Genomic DNA, 14077 nt, shown 5'->3' on the forward strand with positions numbered 1-14077 from the left:
TATCATCACGTTTGGTTGTAGTAACTTTTGTGATAATTCTTAGCAAGTAATAATGCTCATAAATTACTTTGCTTTATCTGGATAACTTTTTTTAAACTCTCTAAGTTGGAGGATTGCTTTAGCCTTAATATTAATTTCTTAATATTAATAATAATAATCTAGTCTTAATATTAATTTTTAATAATTAAATTTCCAAACTGCATCATTGTGGCGACTCTAAGGGTTCATAGCTATTAAACTGAGCAAACCAGTCTAAATTGCTGTCGGTCGGTACGTCGGTACTTTATTTATGTCGCACTACAGCTGCAAAATGGGCTATTGGCGACGGTCTGCGGAAAACATCCCTTAGGATGATTCGAAGACCTGCCATCGCAATTTTGATCCTCCACTGATTTGATGGCTCCCGTGCTTTGGTAGCCCGACGACCTGCGTACGCAGTCTAGCACTTTATGGTTGAACACTTTAATAAAGACCGATACCTCGCACTCTCGATCCCTACGCAGGCTGATCAAAGTGGTCAACCACCCGCTTACTGACCGCAACGAGTGATGCTTGACTTCGGTGGTCTACTGGGAACCGTAGAGCACCGGAAATTGTCTGACCTGCTGCAGAAAGCATTTCCTTTTAGTTTTGAGAGTTAGTAGCGCCATCTGTTAAAAAACTTTGTAACTCATTTCGTATTTTGATGTGTGCAAAACTCTAGTTAACTAAGAGAAATCTGGAAAATCATACATTTCTGTCTCTTTCTCTCTAACTTAAATTGATTTTTCCAAATTATCAGTTATTGTAGGAACATTAGGCACTTTCAAATTTTAAGTTATGAATTTAAAACAAATAATTGGCATGCATTTTATTTTTCTAAGGACGGAGGGAAAATGGACAAGTTTACTTTGTCTAAAAGCAGCCCTTGCGATTGTCATACTCAACATTTCTTTCTAATCTCCTTTCTTTTATGCATTTCCGTCAAAGAGCCTCTTCATGGTCGCGCAGGTAATAAAAATTCATGCTGCGCAAACTTAATTTTATAGTCCCCACAAGACATAAATCAGGGACATTGCGCAACTGAGACACTTAAATTTTAACACACACTTCAAGACTTCTTCCCAAGTGTAATTCCATTTCCAAAATTGATACCGAACAATGAAACTTGGTTAGCTGCTAACGTCGCTATAATTGCATTTTTCTATCTTTTAAAGTTCTTCTTGCCTCTTTTATTACCTCTGTGCTCAAGTGTTACTTTAAGATACGTAGGAGGATGGTTGTTGAAAGAAAAAGGGCATTTAGTACATGAATTCTTTTATTTTATTTTAGTAAGAGCAAATGATTTCTCCACAACTCGTATTTTTAAAATGCTCCTAATTTATTTATTTACATGATTATAATGGAACTTTCTAAATAAATTGCAACCTTTTTTTAAAAATATTTACATGACGTGTCTAATATCAAAAGATTTTCTACTTTTACTCTGGCGTAACTTATCACTGAGATATTTTTTTACTTAATAAGGAAGTTAAGTAACCATTTTTTAACATCCGACTAGGATCGATATATTTCAAACTATATTCATTTGTACAGAAATTATGTAAACCGTCATTCAATAATTTGAAAAGAGTACTATCTCGTGTTTTAGTTGACTTTGCACAAAAATTTTTTGATAATTTTAATTTTTTTTTCTTCAAAATAATTTTGATTGTTTTGATGGACTAGAATAGCAGGCCGAATTGGTAGCAACATAGCATTTTCAAGCATTTCAAGCACCATCAAGCATTTTCAAGTGATAGTAATAGCTGTAGAAGTAGTAAACTGTTAGAAATTCCTCTGGAAAAATGGTTAAATAGGAATTTATTTAATTGTCATTTTACCACATTCAACCAAAACAGTCAAATAATCATAAAAAAGGATGATATTCAAACTGTCAACTGTAAGAGAAAAAACATTTATTAATTGCTTTTTCCCAATGCTGTTTAAGAAACAGAATTTTATCCGCATCAACTAGGCCCACCTTATGAAGCTCTTTTGTTCCGTAAAGTACAAACTGTAGCTGAGAGGGGCAATCAGTCAATCTCATAACCGGATGAACAGGGGTTCGAATCCCAACGTTAATATCACAAAATATCCTCCATTCCTTCAATACATGAAAAGTTTCCAGCGTCCTACACTCTTCAATCAGTGACTCTAAACTATTGAAATACGAATATAACGTTCGAGCATAATTTGATCACCCATAGATCTCCAATGTCCGTTTAAGTTTTATTTTTAAGGTTTAGAAACTGTGCTGATTGTAAATGGTTACAAAACCGTATAGGTAAAGACATGTTCCTGTAAGCATACATTTTATGGTTAAGCGGATGGACGGTCTGCTGCCGGTTATTTTACCGTAATTTCAGAGTGAAAACTCTAACAGCGTAGAAGTAATATTGTTATTATTAATAATAATAATTATAAATTAATGAGGAGATAATTTATGACAAAATTAAAACAACTTTGAAAACAAACAAATGTAAGAAGAAAAAAAATATAACTGTGAGACAAACAAAAATGATAAATCAAGTTCAAAAGCAAGAATTTATAATTTAATTAACATAATTAACATTTACACTACCGGAATGAGGTATTTCAAGTCAATGATTTAGACTATATATATATATATATACGTAGAGTCCCGATTATCCGTTAATGTGGACCACGACTAGCTCGGATAACCGAAAAACTCGGTTAAAGGGAAGAGTATTAAAATGGAAAGAAAAAAAGATTAGGTATAAATGTAATATCAAATGCAGAGTTTATGCGAGTTCACCACCTAAAAATCATATTATAATTAAAACCTTGCTTCAAGACACTTAAAAAGCGTACTTAACGAGGATTAATGAGTTTTTACTGAAAAAGAGTCCTTAATCGTTTTTTTTTTACATTACTTTGGCATGTTTTGCCATTTTTTGAGGGATAAACAAGAAAGCTGGTGTCGCCTCCTCTTGTTGTTCTATATATTCAATATCACTTTCGATAGCTTTTATAATGATTTTTTTTATGTTGAGAGATTTTTATATGTTGATTTTTATGATCACTGTCTTCATCATCTTCGGTAGATTCATTTTCATTTCTGACGATATTAACTATCATTTCATATGTAATCTCATGCTGTCCTTCAGCTTGTTCTACTGAGTGTTTGGAAGATAAAATTCAGAATTTTTTTCGGCGGTAGTTTTAAAAATAAAAAATAAACTAGAAAAAAAAAGATCTGTGAAATACATTGGATAGCTCGGTTAAAGCGGAAAATCGGATAATTGGGGCTCGGATAATCGGGACTTTACTGTATTAGTAAATTCATCTAAAGGATAAATGAAAACAAAATATTAATATTTCTTTCTTCATCAACCAATTTCATAANATATTCAACAAAACATTTATATATATATATATCTTTCTTCCTCAGTTTTCCTTTTTTTTCTTACTAAAAATAATTGCGTTATTCAGTTGCCAATCAAACATTTCTAAACCTTTGAATCTTTTTTTTAAAAAATGAATTGGATATTTGAAACGAAATGACATGAATGAGTGGGTATATCCATATTATCTTGACAAAATTAGCTCTACAATGAAGTAAGCATAATAAAGTTATTAATAAAAATGCTTCACTGTTCAAATTGGTTTGATGCATCTAATATAGTATTCATTGTGTCGTTCGGAATTCACTTCTGAAAACGGGTGGAGTTATTTTTCATTTTACAGTTAACTGCTTCTTCATATATTTCTTTTTTTTTTTTTAATACTTCACAATTTCTGTGACTCTATTAACTTCTATTTTCATTGTTTCATCTTTAGAGAATTGTAACAGCATCTGACATTTTGACGTGTATTTCACAAAGTGAAGAGTTGCTTTTGACACATTGCTGGAATGGGATTCATTTAGTTTTTATTTTGGAAGAACTCTTATGGAAGAAAAGTGTCATAAAATAATAGAAAATTCTTCGAAAAGACAACTTAATTTTTTTCTTCTCATCTTATTTTTTTGTTATTGAAGTGTCATTCAGTGTTAACTACTAAAGATACTTCTATTTGGATATTCATCCAGTTATTTTGCATTGAAAAAAAGCGTAATGATGTTTAATATTAGAAAAATGTCATTGAGTATTGTCTGTAAGCGCATATATATATATATATTGTAAATTAAGAATGGCAACAGCGGTTATGTTCAGTTTGTTTTTTGCGATATAAAAATTTGTAGAACGTCGATACGAAATGTACGCGAATGTAGTAAGCTACGAGTACACTTATATTGTCAATAAATATTTCTTTTTGTTTTCTATAAAGAATTTATTATTATTAAATTAATTACCTAAAAAGTCAACAGTTCTTTATATTTTCTATTATTGAATGTATATTATTGAATGTTAACCCTTTATGAGACAGTGGGTGCGTATATTTCAACGCTAACTTCATTAATTTTTAAATATCTATGGGACGCTATTATCGCAATTATGATTTGTACGGTCATGTGCTGATAACTTCAGAAAATGCAAGAAAAAAAACCCAACAAATGAAGAAGAGCTTTGTTTACGAAAATCCTGCCTTTTTAAACAGTAAAGGTTGGCGTGGGATTAAGAAAAGAGCCAACTATGGTCAACGCTTTAGTTTTGTGCGTTGTGCTTTCGTTCAATTGATATATGAATTCTGATACAGGGTGATTCTAAAAAGATGGGCAAAATTAAGATGGGTGATAGTACACACGCAAGCAAACCATTTTTGTCATAGAATGCATGGTCGAAAACAAAACACAAAACCGTTATAGGGCGTACAAAGTTACATTCGTATATGAGGCAAAAACACACAATGAACGATGAAATTAAGTTATAAAAGTAAATTTAATGAGATGTGATTACAATAAGTGTTCAAAACAATGGCAAGCATTGGCTATGCACGCAGTACAACGACAAAGAAGAGATTGGCGAACATTCTGAAACACACCAGTCACATCGCGAGCTTCCCCTGCAGCGGCCGACAAGTTCTTCTGCAGATTCAATGCGAGTCTCATACATAAGAGCATTCAGCTGTCCCCATAAAAAGAAATCGATGCATGAAAGATCTGGCGAGCACGGTGGCCAAGCTATAGGACCACCTCGCCAATCCGTTGGTTTGGAAAGGTTACGTCCAGATAACTTCGCATTTCTCGTACTGCGTTCTGTTGGAACCAAATGCATAGTCAAAATGCATATCGGCTTTTTCCTTATTAGAGAAGGGCAGCATCTTCAGATGCGTTACTACCGCGATTGACAATGCACTCTCGAATCAGCAGCTTTTATGTATGAATCGTGACGAAAATTTATATACGAGCTCTTCTTCTTCCCATAACATGCAAATAATAACTCGCAGCGCAGTAACTCGCAACAGGAATGGAGCTTTCACGTTTGCATGAAACAACTTTCCAAATGAGCCAGCACCTTTGCGCTTTGTTTTCGACCATGCATTCTTTGATAAAAATTGTTTGCTTGGGTGTGTACTATCACTTCCTAAAATTTTGCCCATCTTTTTAGAATCAAAAGCGTGGTCTTCTAAAATGCCAAATATGATCATAATAAGAAGTATTTGCATGGTTTTGTACACTCTCATTGAAATCGGTTCACCGTTCAACCATAATATCAGTACCGAACCGTGAACTATAATGCTATGCAAATTTGCTATTGCCTTAATAATTTGCTATTACTTTAATAATTTGCCGTTGCTTTAATTAAGTTTACTATGTTTCTTTTCTAGTAGAACTATAATATAGTAGAATTAAATTTTAGATGGCTTAAGTTGCAAGATAAAATAGTTCGACTTGTGACCTTTTTAAGTTTGCAACGAATTTCCACTATATTATGGTTCAACACGGAGCTCAAAGTAAGTGAAATATCTTTTTATCTGTTTGAAAGATACGTTTGATTAAAGAAACATGAAAAACAACTGCAAATAATTAAATCAAATTCAGCGATTAGTTCAAGAATGAATTGGATTAAAGGTATAAAAGGCAATATTGGCAATATAGGAATATATCTTCAAGACTTAAAACAATATTATATTTTCCAAGGCGACTTTTTTAATAATTTTTTCAAAAGTGTTTTTATTGCTTGACGGGAAAATTTCCTCATGAATAAAATATTGCGTCCGTCCCTAAACCAGTATTTATGATATACAGAGGTTGGATAAAATAATGGAAACTCTTCGTCACTAACACATTTTTTGATATTTCTCAAAAATACTTAGAGAATCAGTTTATGAATTTAGAAGTGTTTAGATCATGCGATTTCTCATACATATCAATGAAGTTTAAAGCTTTTTGAGGTTTTGAGGGATCATCAATAAATTAGAAACGGAAATTTTTTTTTTGAACGTCTTATGCAAAACAATGTAGTAACAATTTGTAACTTATAACTAGTATTTTGGTTATTATATGCAATAATTGCGCAAAATTTCGTAAACCTAGCCTAAATATTTATAAAAACATGGACATTTTTATAAAAAACGAATATTTTTGTCTTAAGTGATTTTGCTATAACTGAAAATATTCAACAAAACATTCAGGTCAGGAGCAGTTTCATGTCATGCGCAGTTTAGAGGTTGAGGAGCAAAAGGCGCTCTACCTTAAAAAATTTCATTAAAAATAAAAGTTATAAAATATTAGTAATTTTTAAAAAATTACATCTTTATTGATATAGATTCTAACTAATTGAAAATTTCACTTAATTTAATTCATAATCTTTAGGAAACAAATTAGTTCTTTTAGAAACATTATGTGTTTGGTGCACGTTAAAACACATGATGCTTCTAAAAGAACTAATTTGTTTCTAATGTGGAAGTTTTTTTTATAAGCAAATGAAATATTTTTAGCATTATTTTACAGCCACAATTTTTTATGATGACCAAAATTAGTAAATCTATTTAGGATTATATTTTGGAAATAAAATTTAACAGTTATTACTTAAGTTAAGGATGGGATTAATTTTTTTTCAGACGGTAATTTAATTTTCACATATGAAACCCATTCGAAATAATATTAAAGCTACTTTAATACATCACTAAAAACTAACCTGCATTCAAATATCTTTTGTTTTTGCACCAACTATAAATTTCAACTATCTACTATAAAAGTTTTATAAAATACTAAAATTTTTCTCATAACAAAAGTTAAAATTCTTTATCTGAAAAAAACATTCACACATCATGGAACTCGTCCAATATCCTTTTATGCTGTGTCCACATCTAGATGAAATCGCATTTATAAATTTAAAACAATGTTCACCCAGAACTTACATGTTTAACTTATATCTGACTTGAGCTTGTTATTAATGTGTTTCTTTCTCTTTCATACGTTTTGGACATTGAGCATTTAAAAAAAGAAGAAAGAGATTTTTGGCCATCTGCCATTTTGTGGTCGTTTTTGACAACTACCTTATCTTAGCGTGAACCACAGTAACAAATTATCTTATGTTTAGTGACAAAGAACTTCGGTTCGCTTTCGTTGTTTATCATTATCTCGCATTAGATCTAGCTTATAGAGTTCACTGTGTACAATTGTCTTTAACCATATATTCAGATTGAAGAAGAAATTTCAAAATACCTTATGTTTTATCTGTTTTTCTCGTGTTTCAGAATGTTTTCCGTTTATGCTCTTTGGTGACATTACGATATTGATTTAAATAGTTTTATGATATCGGATTGTGACTATCATTTGTTTAAATTTTCTCAGAGTTTTTTTGTTTTCTCATTGTTTGTTGATGAATGCTCAGTTTGGATTTTTCAAATAAATGATATGCGTGATTTTTAGCGAGATAAAAACGAATGATTAGTTTACGTTTTTGGAAAATTGTTTCTGAAAACCTTTAATGGTTAAAATGAGTTTCGTTGTTGTTGTTGTTGACGTATGCCTGTTTAGGCATAAGGGGTGCGATTGTTCTTGTTTTTTCAGTGGCGCCATCTATGGCCAAGAATTCGACTTCTGCCACATCATACGTCACACCCGTTTATAGGGCGGACCCATTCATTCATCCACAGATCGTAATTTTGACCTGAATCAGAGAACGATCGATCTTCAATCCAGTACCTCCAGAGGTATTGATTTGTTATGGGAACATGGAGGACTTTTGCAACTCGACGCAGATTTAACGTGCATCAGTCACTTTACTACACGGGGACTCTTCGGCCGACCCGACTTCGGGGTTCGAACCCACGAACTCTCGGACATGAGCCCAGCGCCCTACCGACCAGGCTATCCGAAATAATTACTTATGCTATATTTTAATAGATTAAAAACTTTGATTTTTTAAGGGTTATGTTTTATCTATTTTTGTCGTATCTATAAAATCTCTTCCCTTCATGTTTTTACTTTGGTGACATTACGACATTGATTTAAATAGTTTTATGTTTTAGGATTGTGATTGCCATTTGTTTAAACTTCCTTAGAGTTTTATTTAGAAATTTTCTGAATGTTGGTTCTGAGTCTTCATTGAGGAATGCTTTCTTCGAATTATTCAAATAAATGCATGATTTTTAGCTACATAAAATGCTTGAATTGCTTATAGTTCTGGAAAATTATTTCTTAAATTCTTTAATAGTAAAAATGAGTTTTGTTATAAGAATAACTACTTATGTAATATTCTTAAAGATCAAATCTTTAATTTCTTGAGGAATTAGTTTTATTTGTTTTTCTCGTTTTATGCATTTATTTGTTGCTGAATGTTTTGTTTGAATTATTCAAAGGAATAATATGCATGATTTTAAGAGAGATAAAACGCGTTATTTGTTTATATTTTTTTGGAATACTGTTTTCGAACTCTTTTAATTGTAAAAAATGAGTTTTATTTCAAGAATTACTACTTATAACTATATTTTTATTGATTTAAAATTTAATATTTTGAGGATAAGGTTATTTTTAAAAGCAACCAAGTTGTTTATCGTTTGGAAATTTTTTTTCTAAAATCCTTTAATTGCGCAAAAGAGTTTTTTTTTTTGGAAGGAAATGCTCATAATCTAGTATTTTAATTTATGAAAACTTTCAAAGAGTAGAGAGTACAACATTTAAAAAAATAGGCAAGCTTTCTATATGTCTTTAAAGGATTGTTCTATTAAGTTGAACCTTCGAAAAATTCTTGTTATTTCAGTTGTTACTACGAATTCCGCCAGTAATACTATATAACTATATTATATTAATTATTAGCTGAATAGCCGTTCTTCATATGGGTCAAAAATAAAAAATAAACCATCAAGAAATCAGTACAGAGTAACCCTACAAAATGATGCATGTGATGCGATTATAGGCATTATTGTAACCTTCCCTGCTTACTAGATAATCTATTGTCATGTTTCTGTGTTCCATAACCTCAAACTCATCATCCCCACTATCGCTTCATTCAATAGAATGTTCACTGCTCGAATCCCGCGGTTCCACTTTGATCTTGAGCTCAACTAGTGGTCCATTATGTTCTGATTCAATATTTTAATTATGGCATCGACGTACGGAGAGGCCAAGAGAATGTACATTGTCGGAATCATCAGAATTGGACTTGCGATTCGGAATGACTTTCGCCACTGAATCTTCAAAGATAATAATAAAAGATTCAGCGGCGAAAGTCATCCTGAATCATGAGCTAACAGGTCACAAGCTAACAGGTCCACATCACTTCATTGCAGAGGGGTGTGGGGAGTCATTATCCCCACCACTGGTGAAGCTAAAATGAATCACATACAATAGCTGTGGTCCCGCAAGCCCAGCTCTAACGTAAGTGTTCGTAACAAACCAGTTACTACCAGAACTCAATTTAAAATAACTAATTAACTTAAAAGTTTGTTTCAGAGTCATGTTATATTGAAAAAAAAGTATGTGACTCTTCAAATTGAAGTTTCGAATTGTTGTTACTTGACAATGATAAGTTGTGCGCACTCTATGTTTTAAGATGGGGATTAAGAAAGGAAAGTAAAAAATAACAAACTGTGACCTGTTTCCGTCGCTATCATTAGCACTCATTTAATTCGAATTCGAGCTCGTTTCGAGTTAATGACCGCCACTTTGTCATCGTTCCTGGCGTAAAAATACATTTTTAATGCCACACATCTAGTTTTAATTTTAAAATTAGATTTTTTGATAAAAATACAAATTAGTAAGAAAAATTGTTCCTATGTATTTTTTTTTTTTACCTTGCATTTTTGTTCGCTAAAAAATAAAATTTTTATATAGTCTTAAAAATGACAAGGTATCGTCTACCAATCTACTTCCCGTTTTAGCAATATAGAGGGTTTCACAGTCACTGCTCATAATATTCATGGTGTTCCGTAATCAGCACTCTTCATATATATTTTTAATCTTTTTAAACTCTTTGTTAAATATGAAGTAAAAAAGTTTTTCATATTAAGGCTCGTATATTGAGAAATAAGAACATTTAAAATGTTGTAGAAAAACTACTGAAGAAAGTGAGAGGAAAAAAAAAGAAAAAACAAGAACAGTTGGATTGCCTGATGAAACTTGGAGTGTATCTATTAATCTCCATTCTCCTTCCTGTTTTCTCAAGAAATGAAACATGTTATGATTTTTTTTCAATCTCACTCATATACAACAGTTTTTAATAGAATTTTTTTTCGTTACTTAAATATTAATACTCCCATTGTATATACGCTTATGTTTGACAAGGATTCTAAAGCTATACGTTAAGGGGAAATGGGCACTAATTTCTAAGTGAGAAGAAAATACCATAAAAATCTGGCGAATCATTACATATATGGCATTCAGTAAAGTCTAAATTAAATTAATTAATTCACTTTAGTTTCAAAACAATGTTTATTATACAGGAGCAAAAAATTGAGTTAAATTTCTTTTGGACGCATCAGGATATGACTAACGATTTATTTTTTTTTAGTTAGTTGATTTCGTAAGGGAAAACAAATATAAATGACATCAAACTTATTTTTGCGGTAAATTAATATTCAAGAAAATAATTATTATCAATAAAAAATTTTATGTTAAAAATTTATGTTATGTTTAAAAATTTAAAAAATTTTATTAATTTATTTTGGTTAATGAAATTATTTTAATTAGTTCAAAAAATTTGTGCCAGTTATAAGTTTTTTTAAAATCCGAATCGTCCAAAAACAAATCGGAAAATTGTTAAAAAAAGAAGAATAAAAAAAGGACAAGAAATGTTTGTAAAGACAAGATTGAGCAGGTTTTGAAAACAAATATCTCCTGAAAGCCGAACCTACGTTCGAAAATCATACCTTTTTTTCAAAACGAAACTAGCTGCGATTAACTGAAATAAATGATTTGATTCTTGAAATAGATCTGGATGAAAAATATGCAAATATTTCTTTTCATCGTTCGCCTTTCTATTTCATTCATAGGACAAATAATTCATAGCGGAAAGCAGAAAAAAAAGATTTCTCATTTGACGATTGATGACGAACACTCAAATATTTTACTTATCTAGAAGATTAATTGTGAGCGAGAACTATTTCCGTATTCAAAGAGAATCTTACTGAAACAAATTCAAATATTCTTGGTGGTGTTTATTTTGGATGTCCTCAAGTGCTGTCTAGGATATAGCCTGGGGAATTGCGGCTCTTATTCTTATGTTTGATCCTGTCTGCAGTTGACATTTTGGTCCCACGTGATTTTTACTTTGCTTTTTAACACTCACTTGGCACTAGTATCAGGTTGGTAAAAGCTTGCGGATGTATCTGTTTTATTTCCTACCTACACTTTTTGAAAAGGTTTCATATGTAGGTGAGGAAAAGATTTTATGATTAAGGTAAAATTTTTTTTTATTTGATGTTGCACAATTCTATTTATTTTATCGGTCACGGGGAGAAACATTACATGAAAAAAGTAAACATATGGGAGACAGAATGACATAAAGCAATCAGTATTTTTTTGCCATTCAGATATGATTAGCCTAATCGTTGAATAACAATCATCAAGCCAATCATTAACTATTGCAAACTTAATATGCTGTAAAAACCATTGGAAATATCTGTGCACATATAAAGAATTTACATTCAGAAGACTAAGAGTTACATTTTTGAAGGAAAAAAAGAGTTATTTTCGAGTCTCCCGGGGCAAGATTGTATTTGAGTACTATCTATAGAAATACATTTACTAGTACTTATCCAGAAGAAAACTTTAACTACAAAATTCCTTTATCGAGAAGATAAATTGTTAGTTAAAACTATTTCTCTATATAAAGATTAACTTAGAGAATCTCACAGAACAATTTTTTTCTAAATATTCTTGCGGTGTTTATTTCTTTTTAACACTCACTAGGCACTAGTTTCAGGTTGGTAAAAGCTTGCTGATGTATCTGTTTTATTTCCTACCTACACTTTTTGAAAAGGTTTCATATGTAGGTGAGGAAAAGATATGATTAAGATAAAAAAAAAAGAAGTTTTATTTGATGTTACACGCGTGAGTTTTATTTACTTTTTCGGTCACTGGGAAAAACTCATCCCGTGAAATTAATAAACATATGGGGATACAATGACATGAAGAAATCTGTATTTTTTGCCATTCAGACGTGATTAGCCGAATCGACGAATAACAATCATCGAGTCGTTCATTAGCTGTTGCTAAAATTATTGAAAATGTCTATTCGTATTCCATATAGGAAGAAATTGTAAATCGAAGTCTAAGATTAAAATTTTTAAAAACGAAATTTTTTTTTCTTGAGATATCTTGGGACAAGATCATATTTGAATACTAACTATATAAATGAATATACAAGTATTTAATTAGACGATAATTACGCCTATAGAATTTATTTATTCAGAACATTACTTGTTAGTTAAAGCTACTACTATATTCCAACATCGGCATATACTTCCGTACTTAAAGAATCTTGCAGAAAAAAATTAAATGCTCTAGTGGTTTTTATCACAGATTTTTTTTGTGTGCCTGCAGTTGACATTTGGGTCCTATCTGATTTTATACTTTACTTTTTAACAGTCACTTGGCACTAGTATCATATTGTTAAGAACTTGCGGATGAATCTGTTTTATTTCCTAACTAGACTTTTTGAAAAAGGTTTCAAATATAGGTGAGGAAATGACATTATGATTTAAAAAAAAAAATCATATCTGATGTTGCAATGTCTATTTATTTCTTCGGTCACAAGGGTAAATCAAAATCACACGTGAACTATACATTTGTGAGATTTAAATCACTCAATATTTTTTGATGTTTAGGCATGTTTATAATTTAATAATTTAAATCACTATATACAAATACCAAAAAAAAGCTATCAAAAAACCATTTATCGGCCATATCCCCCCCCCCCCAAAAAAAAGGGGANAAGATAGCCCCCCCCCCCCAAAAAAAAGGTGATAAGCCTCACTTTTCCAAAAGTGATACTTTTTATATTTAATTTAGTACTGTTTTCAATTCTGTATTTTTTATATTGTTCCAACTTTACAATCTTTTTTTAAAAATTTTTATTAGATGAAAGTAGAATACAAATACACTTTATTTCAGGTACGGAATTTGCGCTAACGAATTATTTCCGTTCTTTTCTTTCACTTTTAATAAATTAAAATAATATTGTCAGAGTGAAACTGACCTTGACTTGTTCTACAGCTGTAGCTTATTAAACAAAGAAAATAATTCGATTATTTTTATTGAAGAAAATCGGCATTTTTAGCTCTCGTACAATTTGCAAAAATTAAATTTTTGTCATGAAAAGTTTGGTTCTAAAACAACGTACTCGTTGGGTGGTATATGTCTCCATCCATAACTAGAAATTTCTAAAAAATTCTAAAAGTCACCCTCAATGTTTCAGACAAATAAAAATTATTTTTTATGAATCATCATCGATTTAAAATCATCAGGTTAAAAAGGAGAAAACTTAAAAAAAATAATCGATACTTTTTTTCAAATATTTTAGCAAACGTAATTTTTTTTTTCTTGAGAGTGAAATTTACAGAGCTTTTGGGACTGCGTATTTCAATTTCGTCCCCTTCAAAATTTGGGCCCCTGAGATTCCCATGAATTGATTAAATTATTAGATTCAGTATAAATGACTTCAAATCTATTCACATCGACTAACCAATTCACATAATGAGAGAA

The 14077-nt window shown here is 30.9% G+C and overlaps 1 protein-coding gene and 1 long non-coding RNA gene across 5 annotated transcripts in view; one reads left to right on the forward strand and one right to left on the reverse strand.

The window, feature by feature from the left end:
* LOC107447262 (uncharacterized) overlaps positions 1 to 14077 on the reverse strand; it is a 163909-nt gene that overhangs the window by 32484 nt on the left and 117348 nt on the right. The window lies entirely within an intron of this gene.
* Positions 5782 to 14077, forward strand: part of LOC107441035 (phospholipase A2 inhibitor beta) — a 45763-nt gene continuing 37467 nt past the window's right edge. The window contains exon 1 of the mRNA XM_043050255.2: positions 5782 to 5877. The gene's annotated coding sequence lies outside the window, so the exon portion shown is untranslated. The remainder of the gene's footprint in view (positions 5878 to 14077) is intronic.

Source organism: Parasteatoda tepidariorum, chromosome 5 (assembly GCF_043381705.1).
Source record: "Parasteatoda tepidariorum isolate YZ-2023 chromosome 5, CAS_Ptep_4.0, whole genome shotgun sequence".
Lineage (NCBI taxonomy): Eukaryota > Metazoa > Arthropoda > Arachnida > Araneae > Theridiidae > Parasteatoda > Parasteatoda tepidariorum.